We start from the raw sequence: 13,439 nt of genomic DNA, 5'->3' as shown, positions 1-13,439 counted from the left end.
TAAATATTTTGAGCCAAAAAAACAACTAAAAAACAATTTTGGACAACACTAAACGATAAAAAAAATACATTTTGTATTATTATTTAAAACTACTTGGTTGAGCCGATAATTTATGTTTCCACGTATTTTAGCCAGAGGAATCATTTGTAAGTAGATACTAGCTAATTTTGGTTTTGTGAGGTTGCCACTCCTTACGGGACACTGCTCGTCCCCCCCGCTCCACTCTTCGCTTTTTTGACAAGTTATGTCACGCACTTCGAATTGTCGAAATGTATTTTCACTATTTGCCGTTTAAGTTATAATTCGCACAACGCCGCAAACATCAATCATCAATCCATTGCCGTTCATCATCATCCGCCGCGTCCAGGCGAAATTGTGTGCCTGCAGTGTTCCTGATCACTTATTTCCCTGACAGCGTGAGCTGATTGCCGTAAAGGAAAAGGACTCAACACCAGGTTAGTCGGTGTTATTACAAAAACTCATTATATTAGAAATCAAACACTGATTTGAGTCTACTGAACACTTTATTTTATTTTTACAAATATAAAAAATATATACGAATGTCCGTTTGAAAATACCCTAACAAGGCAAAACAAAGTGTTCAGAAGCCTCAAATCAGTGTTTGATTTCTAATATTATAAGTTTAAATATGGAGTTCGGCAAAATATACACTAAATCAATCAATAGTGTTGTTACATGTTGATTTTCTGTGGTCTATACATTTCTAATAGATTGTATGTTGCATCCACTACTTCATATTGTCAGTTTGGAGAATTAATTTACTATCCGCTATCATAAATTTATTTTTAAAACGCAAGGTGAATTCTATTTACACGTATTCACTGCTACTACTTAGGTAAATAGTATATATTTGTATTTAATAATGTTAAAAAAAGTGATAAAGAGATATGTTTTGTGCTTATAAATAAAATCAAGTAAAAAAAATATATATAAAAAACACTAATAAAGAACGTATTACAACAGAGATGAAGAACATTTAAGAGAAGGAAATATAGAAGTCCAGGCATCTACAGGGCTTATGACCTGTCAATGGCTGGTTTAAGTGGCCACTTTACACACTGTGTAACATTCACCATTCTGCATATATTTGAACATCTATATTCCTTCAATTCTTTCATCTGTTAAAAGAGCTGAAACCTTTATATATGCGGGTGAGATTCATATAATTGAATTATTTTAACTACATACTAGGCAACGCCTGAAAATATTATTTTTTCAATTTCTATACTTCTTCATGGACCAGGTAATTTATCAACAACTGTTGTAATATGTTAATATAAACAGCTCCCCAGGGAGTTGAATCCAGTCCTTGTCTACAAAAATTTGGAAAAACTCTAAATACTGTTGACTAATAAAGAATATTATTAATATTTACAAATAGTATAGGATTAATGTGGAAATATTTCACATTAGGAAAACTTTAAAAAAAATGTTCCTTTAATCAATTATCAAACAAACTTTCAATATAGTCCTTTATACGATGTTCAACTGTAATGGTCACCCTATTAAAACTATTAAGCTTACCCACTCCCTCCATCCTCTCATTTTTTTTCTTTCTCAACTATTTCTCAAACAACATATAATATTTTCATAATTTAATCAGTGCATAATTGTCCTAATCAGTGTGTGTGCTTATTAAAATGCATTTCGTGTTGGTTTTATATGTTGTGCAACAACTATGGTGAAGGTGTATAGTGGGTTTTGCATGCTGGTTTAATTGGTGTCCTGACGAAGAAACGGGTACGTCTCGAAACCGGTAGACATAGAAGAGTCGGTAAGTGGTTATATACAAATATTTAATAACATTTACTAATTAAGAAGTTTTAACAATTTTGAACAATACTAAATGGGAATTAAATCAAAACATTATTTGTTGATTTATTTATTTTATGTTCGGCCTAAGCCAACAACAACAGTTTTATGAAGAAACTAAATCAAAATTATTTTTTTCTCATGTATCTCTATAATAATGTATAAACTTATATGAATGTATATGTATCTATGTATGTTTTCATATGTAAATTTATTAAATATTTTTATATGTACAGTATACCTATGTTGGTACATTTCCTGATTTTTACTTATTATTGTATCTTTTAGCTTTTCTTATGTTATCTTTAATTTTAACTAAATTTGCATACTTATGTTTCACTGCTGCACTTGAATGTAATTTCTAATATATGTCAAAGCCCGTAGGGCGTGTAAATTAATAAATAAATAAATAAAAGAATATAAAACTATGTAACAAAGACAAATACGGGTAGTAAAATAATAATATACAATATATTCATACACACGATCAACATAAAAAACTGCGAGTTAACAGCGAAGAGATATACGAAAAGCCAGAAGATTCAAGAATTTCAAGTTGTGTGACGAACTGACAAATTGACTATTCTACACATCCTGGATATTTAATTTTATTGAAATAAACGGCACTTAGTGCCTTTTACATATTATTTATAAAAACAATTAAATATACATATATGTAACATAATTATAAGTAATACAGATCATTTAAAACAATATTATTAATCAACAAATTAAGAAAGTCTTATATAGATAAACTATATGAAAAGATAAAAGATAATTTGGTATTAGAAATACTTTGCACCAGTTAAAAAAACTAAGAAAACAATTTTGAATAACATTACAATTAAACGAAAAAATAAATAAAATATATGTATTATTATTTAAAACTAATACTTTGGTAAATAGTACATATTTTTGTATAAAATATCAGTAATGATGTAAAAAAAAATGTTGAAGAGAAATATTTTGTCCTTATAAGTTAATTCAAGAAAAGAAACGAACAAAGAAAAAAAACACCAATAAAGAAGTTAAATTTTTTTATCAAAAGTAACAAATAGTTATCTAGAACTATTACCAATGAAATACAGGAGAAGAACCGTTCTATATGTACTAAATTTCATGTGAAATGAGTCACCAACGTCCTGGTACTCATTGCCTAGAGTGTGAAGTCTATTGATGACTGCATTTTTACCATGTCGAAGTATTGTTGAGTATCGGGGCATAAAAACAAAAGTTGCTCTTAGGAATTTTGACAAATAGAAGATTTTGACTTCTGGTGACATGGTTGGGAACATGAAAAGAAATTGATTGCAACATCGATGGGATATATATATTTATTCTGCTTGAGTAAGAAAAGGTTTTTGGCGAATATATTGTGTTATATTATGTAATTCAACGTATTATACTCGTAAAATACTTTGTGTTATATGATTAATAAATAAATAAAAAATAAATAACCTATCAAATTATTGCAACGAGCGGTCAAGAGTGCTAAATTAAAGAACTGAAAACAATAAGGAAGTTCAATACTACGGAAAATTTTGTATTTTTGGAACATTTGATAGGGAAATATATATTTTTTAACATTTTTCATAGTAATAAAGGTTTGTGAAATACAGTCCAGTAAAAATATTAATTTTTTTGCCAATTATTTGTAGCATAAAAAATGTTTTTAAATTTGTAATTTTAAATTCCCTCAAAAATGGTCATTCCATTAGCCACGCCCCTTATACGTCACGATTCATGTTTATTTGTTCCTGGCCATTGCAATTTGTTTAGAACATTGTCACGAATCTTAACGTCACAACGCGTCGCGTTTTTCTTGCAACGTTTTTTTATATAATTTCTTTTTTACATTTATACTTGAAAGCATTTCCCCACAATATCCATATTGATTTTGAAAATAAAATTAATTATTCTTAACCCATTAAATATATTATTTTGTTAGGTATTCGTAGTATGTGATATTTCCCTATTGTTCAACGAAGTTTCTTGAAAATGTATAAAAAAATGGATATTGTTTTAATAAAAATGAACTACTTTTAATGATGTCACGAGCTTACAAAATAAAGTTGTTTAATAAATTAGAGCATTTATCGATATTATTCCTGGCGGATTATCTTTTTTTCTCATACTTCTCTTGACTCATCCTTATGGTACCTACCTGACATTAAGATAGAAAAAAATCTAAATTAGAAGATTTGTATTTGGAACAAAACACACAACATTTTTGACATAACATCACGTTGCATAAAGTTCTTGAATCGTCGTGCGTCGTTCTATAGTTATCATAAATAGTTATATATATATTATAGTGCATTTCATCATCCAGTGCCTGAAATTGAAGAACATTTTCATCATATCAAAGGTAGGTGTCCATTCCATGTTCCTATCCTTTATTCAAATACTCCCAACTTCTTACAAAACTGAATGAATTTCATTTTTTCTATTACAGTCCGCCTTTTCGTTAACAATAGTCAACTTCAAATTTCCCACCCTTGGTTGAATTATAAGGAATCGCTCCAAATATCACTTTTGTCCAAATCGACAAATAATGGAAATTGGTACTGATGGCCTCAAATATCCAATCAACATCTTCAAACATCTGAATATAATATTGAAAATGCTGTTGATTAAAAACCATTAACAAGCATCATCATTTTATAAGCATATCATATAAAAATTAATAATGGATTAGATGGTAACAAAAAATATATAAAAAGCGTTTCATTATAATACTTGACTCGATTATTACTAGTTTGTAAGTAATTACTTATGTTTTTTTCCTCAAATCTATGACTACATAATAACCATATTCACAAGTCATACTAAGTTAATAGTGGATACATTTTGACATTTAAAAGGAAATAGCATAAGAAAACATTTATTAAATAAGTGCGAATGTTTTTACGGTCACTTTTATTAAATATATCGTCTTTTTAGATGATCCGTGGAAACAATCCGTATTTTTAATAACGCAAAGTATTTTTATTAAGTTTATATGTGCAAGCTTTATCTGCCAATTAAAAGTTTAACAGTTTTTACTTTTAATTAAAAATAATAATAATAATAATAATAATGGGATATTAACAAAATAAACAATTTCTTTATCTACTACATACATACTTAGGTAATAAATTTTTCTGGATTATTTCTAGCTGCCTAACTAGGTACAACTTGTTTTAAAGCAAACATTTTTTTCATTGTAGCGTGAATGCGCTAAAATTTTGAAGTTTTTATTTTTTGTTGAAATTTTTATTTTTAAAATTTTATTTTATTGAAATAAACGGCACTTTGTGCCTTTTACATATTAGTTACAAATACAATTAAATATACATACATGTAAGCATAAGTAATACAGAGCATTTAAAACAATATTATTAATTAACAAATTAAGAAAATCTAAGAAATATAAACTATATAAAATAATAAAATATTACTAGTTATAGAATTATGGATAAAAAAAGATAATTTGGTATTAGAAATACTTTGAACCAGTTAAAAAAAAAAACTAAGAAAACATTATTGAATAACATTTAAAAAATAAATATATTTGTATTATTATTTAAAACTATTATTTAGGTAAATAGTATTTGTTTATGTATAAAACTATATAATGATGTAAAAAAAATGATAAAGAGAAATATTTTTCACTTATAAATTAATTCAAGAAAAGAAACGAAAAAAGAAAAAAAAACACTAATAAAGAAGTTTAAAACAAATTTTTAACAATAGTAACAAATAGTTACCAAGAACCAATGAAATAAAGAAGAAGTATATGTACTAAATTTCATGTGAAATTACTATTATTTTACGTTTAATACAATACAAGTAATTTTTTTTTCCTTGGTCACAGCAAAATTAGCAGTTCACAACGGAGTCCTGGTCCCGACCCTGATGTATGGGAGCAAAATGTGGACTTGGAAAAATTGGGGTGAAAGTAGGCTGAACGCTGTCGAAATGCGATCTCTCAGGCGAATGCGTGGTAAAACTTTTTTTTTATATTTTTAAAATTTTATTTTATTTAGGAAACATACAGTACAGTTCCATAGTTTTATATTTAACACAGTTAGACTTAACTCTAATGGACCAGTGAAGTTTCCATATTATAAAGTAATTATATGTAGGGTTAATAATTAAAGTGCAAAAAAAAGGAAGGAAAATAAACATAAATAGAAGTTGTTTAAAAATTCAAATTAAAGTAAAAAATGAAGAAAATTTGTAAAAGTAAATAAAAGTTAAGAATGAAAGTAAGGAATTAAAAACATGCTCAGATGTAAAAATAAAAGAAAATAATAATACCGTTTTTTTAAAAAGGAAAAATGTACGATAGATGCGCAAATGTTGAGATCCGTACATTATGTAAGGCTGAAATAAGCACTATCGAGAAAATCAAGAAAGGAGCTCTGCGCTGGTTCGGACATGTCGAGCGAATGGACAGCGAAAGAACGGCTAAAAATATTTACAATGCGAATGTCGATGGATGCGAAAATAGAAGAAGACCGAGAAAGACATGGCATGACCAAATTCAACAAATACTTGAAGATGAACATGTCAAAAGTCGGAATAATCAGCGCGCGTGCATGACAAGATGAATGAATGTAGAGGAAGCAAGATCTGTGTGCAAAAATATATGTAAATAAAAAAACGTAGTACTTTGTATAATTGGTACACATATCGTTTATATTTTTATGTATTTCATTGTTTTATATTTGTTTTATTATATATTATACTATATTATTTATGTTTAAGTAACATGTATTCTTGGCACATAAATATACTTTATATTTGTATAATAACGATTTTTAATTTCTTTCATTTGATTAGCTAGGCATTTATAAATGAATAGTTTAAGTTTTTCTTTTTAATGTTATTGTTTTATTAGTATGGGACTACTTATGCTCTAAAGATAGAAAATCTCCATCTTAGAACAGGCTGTGCCATGTTAGATGGAGAGTATCATAAACAGAGAACATTCCGTTTTCATTTTACATTAATTGGTTTTATATAGATTCCCTGTTATTAAGCATGTATATTATTTTTTCAATAAATTTATAAATAAAGATAGAGTGGTGTGGCGTTTTATCCTCTCTACCCACCCTTAAAGAGAAACGGTGTAATGGCTTGTTGTTGTTGTTTAGTTAAAAAATGAGGTTTCCAGTTTACATTTTGCAGCTGTTCGCCCGTTTTACATTCTAATATACGATAATAGTTAACAAATTAATAGAGAGCACAGACAAATAAAATATAAACTTATTCGTATACACATTTTGATACATATACATACACATATATACACACATATATATATATACACACATATATACACACACACATACATACACCCATGTGCATACACATAAATACATTCATAAAAACGTAGACAATTTATTTATGCGAAACTTCATGGTTGCCATCTATAAATATATTTTTTGAAATTATTCCTTATTTTGATATTTTATTTTCGACATCCAGTAAAAATCTCCAATCCGTGGCATGCATCAACTTTTCTGACTCCCTACGACCAATGTCATGAAAGAGCGAGGTGAACACCTTCCGCAACTTGACAACACTCCCGTCTTTCCACGATTCTGGCAAAAGGTTATGGACCTTTTTGCCTACGTAATACTGTTGTCTCGATGCCAGAACAGTGTTGACCCCTTCACTTAGTATCAGATCCCTTTTAGAGTATCTTTTATTATAGTTGTGGTTGAAGCTTGGGTAAATGTTTCTATTTATATGTGTAACCACTACCGTTCTTTTTTTAAAAAAATTATTTATTGACAATTCTTGATGGAATTCCATTGTAATGATGTAATAACTTATATTTCCATATAAGTTATTAATTTAAAAAAATACTTGGTACACTTCCACTTATTCATTTTGACCAATTAGCGCTATTTATGAATATATTTTTCGCTTACAAACTATAATTAATAATAAAAATAATGTGACCTCACTGGGGTTTCCCGTGTCGAGGACACTTAACAATATACTTTTTTGAAATTACATTTGAGAATAAACAAAGAAGACTAACTTAAGAAACAAACAATTAACAAATATTCAGACAATTTTGTACATCTTTATTATTTATATTACAAAACAGACAATGAAAATAACAAAAACCTAATCTAAGCTATACAGTTGGGGAGCAGTTGATTCAATATTGGTATGGGCGAATGAGACAATCCATTTTACTTCTACCTAGCTCCACTATCCATTTTTTATAGCCTTTTTTAACATTTTCTCGTTACTAATTGTTTTAATAGATAGTAGAAGTAGGTTATGGATTTTAATTGAATAATACTCAAAATCTCTTTGTCCGAAAGTGGTATTAGTTTTTATTTCTTTAAGTTGTCTATGTGTTGAGGATCTAGTGATAATATTATTTGTATGTGATGTATTGTGGGGGTTATGTTTTTCATTTGAGTAAGAGTAGTTTTTTAATCTATAAGTGGGTATTGTTTTAGCGAATAATTGTTTTGGTGTCATAAGTAGTGATTTATGGAATATTTTTTCAGTAGATATGTATGATAATGAATGTATTAGAAGTGCCCCCAGGGAATACGGATTTCCTAGCGAGTTGGGGCAAATTTGCACGCATGTGGCGTTTCTGGTTGTGCAATTATAAGCTGTCTCTGTACTTAATAAATGATAATATAAAATGTAACACCTTTCTTTAATATTAATTACGCTTAAAATGCAAATTTTATTCATTTTTTATTGACCGAGACACTTTTCACTGAAATTATGGTGTTATATGTAAATGTTTTGATACCTCCAAGTAAAATTTTTATAATTTGATGAGTTGTTAAGCAGAAAGAATTTTAAAATGTCCGTAAATGTATTTATTTATCAAGACGACGCCGAAGGATGTGAAATATATATTTTTTAGTTTGATTTATTTCGAATATAAACAAATATACAGGTTAAATGTTTTTAGTTAGAGACTATTACAAAATATTTAAAAAAATAGTACGGCTTACCATTCAATTACATGTATTCTCTTAATTTTAATAAAAAAAACAACGGTTTCAACAATATTAAAAACTAAAGATAAGTAATTGAAATATTGTTCTGGAAAAGAAATAGGGACAAAAAAGGAGATAGTGGGAAGACAAAATAAAGAAATAGATGAAAGTGGTGGAAGATGAATGAAAGAAAGAAGGAATTTAAAATTGCATTTGGTTTGATGACGAGAAATATAGAGCAAAAAAGACAAAACATCATTTCTCTGTCATTCCGAGCTAAGTTTGTTAGTTCTCTTCTGTACTGTTAAATGTATCTAGTCCTAGACTTTAAGTTTATACCTTCTGAAGGTTGATCCAGTTAGACCCAGACGTATTAAAAAAATATTGATTATAGGTAAAGTTATTTCGGTGCGCTTGGATATTTTGGAATATAATTTAACAAAATCACGAAAAATCTAAAAAATTCTTCGACACGTCTTCTTATTAAAGCGGAGAGCATTTTGACGGTTAAATAATATGGAAAAAACTATGAAAAATGCCTATTAGACAACTTTTAAAAAGTGGGTATAATCCAGTGACGAATGGTGATTTTATTTACAGGTAAGCTATAAAAAATAAAATATATATTTGTACCTACATATGAGGTACATAATATAGTGTAAGTAATATATACTATAAATTGATATTTTTCTTTGGTTCTTTGTGATACAACAACTCTCATCCACGAAATCAACTCAAACGATGTAACTTCGAGATATATTATGTAATATAGATATATTATCTATTACTTTAATATTAAATTCATTAAAAAATAAATAAAAAATACCATTATGAATTCAGTTGATATTAGGTATTCAATTGAAATGTCAACTAGCCGCATTGTTCTAGTAATTACTAGTGCTTAAAACGGCCGCGTGGAGTGCTATATATCCTGCAATATGACGCATGAAAGTTATTATGGTCTTATGTCAAAAGTACCATCTCAAAGAAAAATAGTTCTTAAGAAACAATGTTTGAAATACTGTTTTCCAAATCAAAAATCTTCAAATAATTTGTGTAATCTGCAAGTTTAATCTAGGAGAAAAAACCCGCACTGGGGTTAGTACATTAAAAATATAGTATACTGATTTTTATAAAAAAATAAGCTGGAACAATTGGCTAGTTTTTTGGCTCACCGCAGGCGCTGGGCGCGCTTTATAAAAATTTATATTTATATTAGGATAAAAATACAAATGGTGGAAATGATTTTAAATACATGATAATTATTTTTGTTTTGTAAAAAAGTTACAATAAAATAAGGTTAGTCAAATATAATGGTAAGCTGTGCATAATCGCTTCTATACACGGTTCGCCCCTAGTATAATCTGAGCCACTACCACCACGCACGTATTTAAAAAAAATTAAAATTATTCATAAAAGTCAGCTAGTTGTTTATATTTTTAAAGCAGGCTCTGGTCATAGATATATTTTATGTGTGAGTGAATTAAAGTTATGAAATTTTTAAAAAACTGCATAATTTTGAAAATTCAAATCAAATGTGTACTGTATTTGTTTCAGGAATTCACTCTCATTTCCATTAATATTCAATTTATAATCAGGGGACCAAATAAAGTGCAACATTAAATATGGGGGCGTACGTAAACTATGTTGTGCATGGCATTATAAATGTATTTAGGTTTTTTAAGCCTACTTCAACCATAAATGAAATAATGCATTATATTCTTAATTGTAAGAATTAATTTATTAAAATGTTTCACTTTCTCATTTTTTGCACAATAATGAGGAGGCTTATCAAACCGTTACACAGACGGAAGATTGAGAAACGCACACGGCATGAATCATCCAAAAATCAAAGCAAAATATTGCGAAATTGGAGTATATAATATTGCACAAAGAGTATGTTTACTTGTATGACTACAATGGTTGGGTTTTTAATTCAGGTTTACGTCAAATTTTTTTTAATTTTTAGATTGTCGTTTTTTTATTTATTGCCTGGCTTTGAGTACAAAGATGATTTCATTTACTGCAACTGTTTATTCCTTTTACTTCTGTAACTATTGTCTGAGGCTAAGTTGGTTAGGATAAATGTAATATTTTTGTTAATTAGTTTTGAAGATCTCAATTTGTTGCAGCAGTCTAGGCAGAAAGTCTAGGGCAGGGCTTATGACCTGTCATTGGTTGGTTTAAGTGGCCACTTTACTCACAGTGTAATATTCGCCATCCTTCGGATGTTTAAAAACCTATATTCCTTCAATTCTTTCGTCTGGTCCATGAAGAAGTATAGAAATTGAAAAAAATTTTTTAGGCGTTGCCTATTATGTGGGTGAAATAATTCAATTATATTAATCTCACGCGCATAAATAAAGGTTTTGGCTTTTTAACAAACATAAAAATCATCATCATTCCCTTTCCGCACCTAATGGTGCATAGGGCACACGAATCGCAGCGTATCTTGATCATTTTTATTACATGAGGTAAAGTGATCAGTCTTACGCTTCAGGTACTAGTCGAAGGACTATGAGATATTCTGGTGTTGAAACACCCCTTAAAATAATATTCCACATCAGCCATGTCAGGAATCAAATCCGAGACCTCTTGCGTGGTAAGCAAATGCGCTGACAATTTCATCACGAGGCCACAAACATCAACAGATGAAAGAATCGAAGGAATGTAGATGTTCAAACATGGGCAGAATGGTGAATGTGTGTAAAGTGGCTACTTAAACCAGCCAATGACGGGTGATAAGCCCTGTAGATGCCTAGACTTCTATGTTACCTTCTCTAAAATGTTCTTCATTTGTGTTGTAATATGTTGACAAGATTCTTTAAAGATTCTTATCAGCGTTTCTTTGAATCCCCTAAAATATGTATGTGTATATTTATGTTTTCCCTTTTTAAAAAAATGTTATTACTTTTTTTTATTTTTACATCCGAGCATGTTTTTCATTCTTTATTTGAATTCTTAACTTTCAATTACTTTTACAAATTTTCTTCATTTTATTACTTATATTTTTTAAACAACTTCTATTTATGTTTATTTTCCTTCTTTTTTTTGTACTTAAATTAATTACCTCACATATAATTATTTTAAATTATGGAAACTTCACTGGTCCATTAGAGTTTAGTCTAACTGTGTAAAATATAAAACAACGTAACTGTACAGTATGTTTCCTAAATAAAAGAAAATGAAAAAGAAAAGAAATTTAAAAAAAATATATAAAAAAAGTGTATCTGGGACTACTGATGCTTTTTGCACTAAAACAAGGTGGATTTTCATTTTGACTTTAAAATATTTTTTTCAACGAATGTGGACTTTTATGTGTATAAAATAGCTTATTGCGATAATTTCTACATTTTTAACATAAAAGTGGACTCACGTGTTTTATCCTCTAAGATACAGAGATTATGATTAAGATTTTCGAGGGAAATCAGTAGTACTGAATAAATCTTATGATATTCCATTAATTTTTAAACAGACATTTATTAATAAGCTTAACTTTTTTTGTGCTACTAACCTTAACAGCCTTAGCGTAAAAAACTGTCCCAACGAAATGAGTAAGCGTTTGGTAATAATCCGGCTCGGTGTAACAGAGCGTAACTAATGCGTTGCGTGTAGAAACCTTTTCCAACTTCTAGTAAGACTTCTTTTCACCGTAGCTCTTCCAAAAACTGACATTTCTCGTTAACCATTGACTTGGAATTTCACTAATTAATCAGAATAAGTGTAACAATGAAAGATGAATTGTTTTCCGGTCGAGTTTTGTACAGTTTATTGATTTATTTGCACGAATCATGCACTAGAAAACATCGATTTTATATTTATCTGTATCCAGGCGGATGACAAATACAGATTTTTAAATATACTTCTTTGATATCCACGAAATTCGCTTTACTTTTTAACTTATTTTTATATGGAGTATTTTTTTATACCTTTTTTGCACCACAAGTCAGGAGACCCGATGGCAGTGGTGAATTTCAGCGTTCAACACACAGGTTTGAGGAAAGACATATTTGATTTTTGTGTTATTCTCAGACATCAAACCCGGAACCTTCCGCGAGTGAGTCATGCGTCTCAACAACTACACCGCGGAGGCAGATAGATCGTACCAACTAATCAAAAATAAAAATACGTCAACACGTTTCTAATACAAATAAAAAGCAAAGGAAATTATCGTAAATTATCAAATAAGCCAAATTAAAACAAAACTACAAATTTAGCAACACATTTTTACATTTTAAACTTTTGATATTTGGTAGGTAAGTCCTTTGATTTTCATTTAATTTATTTTTTGCAACACATCAGACCAAGAGGTCGCATGACCATGGTAAATTTTAGCATAGAATATCTAATATTATAATATTCAAATATATTTTAGCATAGGAATTTTTACTTTCAGAGAATCACTTAATTATCCCCGGGCCCGAGACATACATAGCTGTCGATGGAACCACCAACCAGCGACCCCTGTTATAATTTTAATAAAACTTGAATACATGTAATTCAAAAACATTTTCTTTATATAACTACACAAAATTATAAAATTTTCCCCGTTTTTTTTCAATACATTCTAACAAAACTTAAATGCATACAATTCTCGTTACTTTATATTTAAGTAATTTTGATTAAAAGTCTTCT

This window comes from Micrasema longulum, unplaced genomic scaffold (genome assembly GCF_059751315.1).
Source record: "Micrasema longulum isolate JH-2025_06_02 unplaced genomic scaffold, ASM5975131v1 h1tg000039l, whole genome shotgun sequence".
In the NCBI taxonomy this organism is placed as follows: domain Eukaryota; kingdom Metazoa; phylum Arthropoda; class Insecta; order Trichoptera; family Brachycentridae; genus Micrasema; species Micrasema longulum.
The sequence above is the reverse complement of the archived record's forward strand: the minus strand, read 5'-3'. Positions refer to the sequence as shown.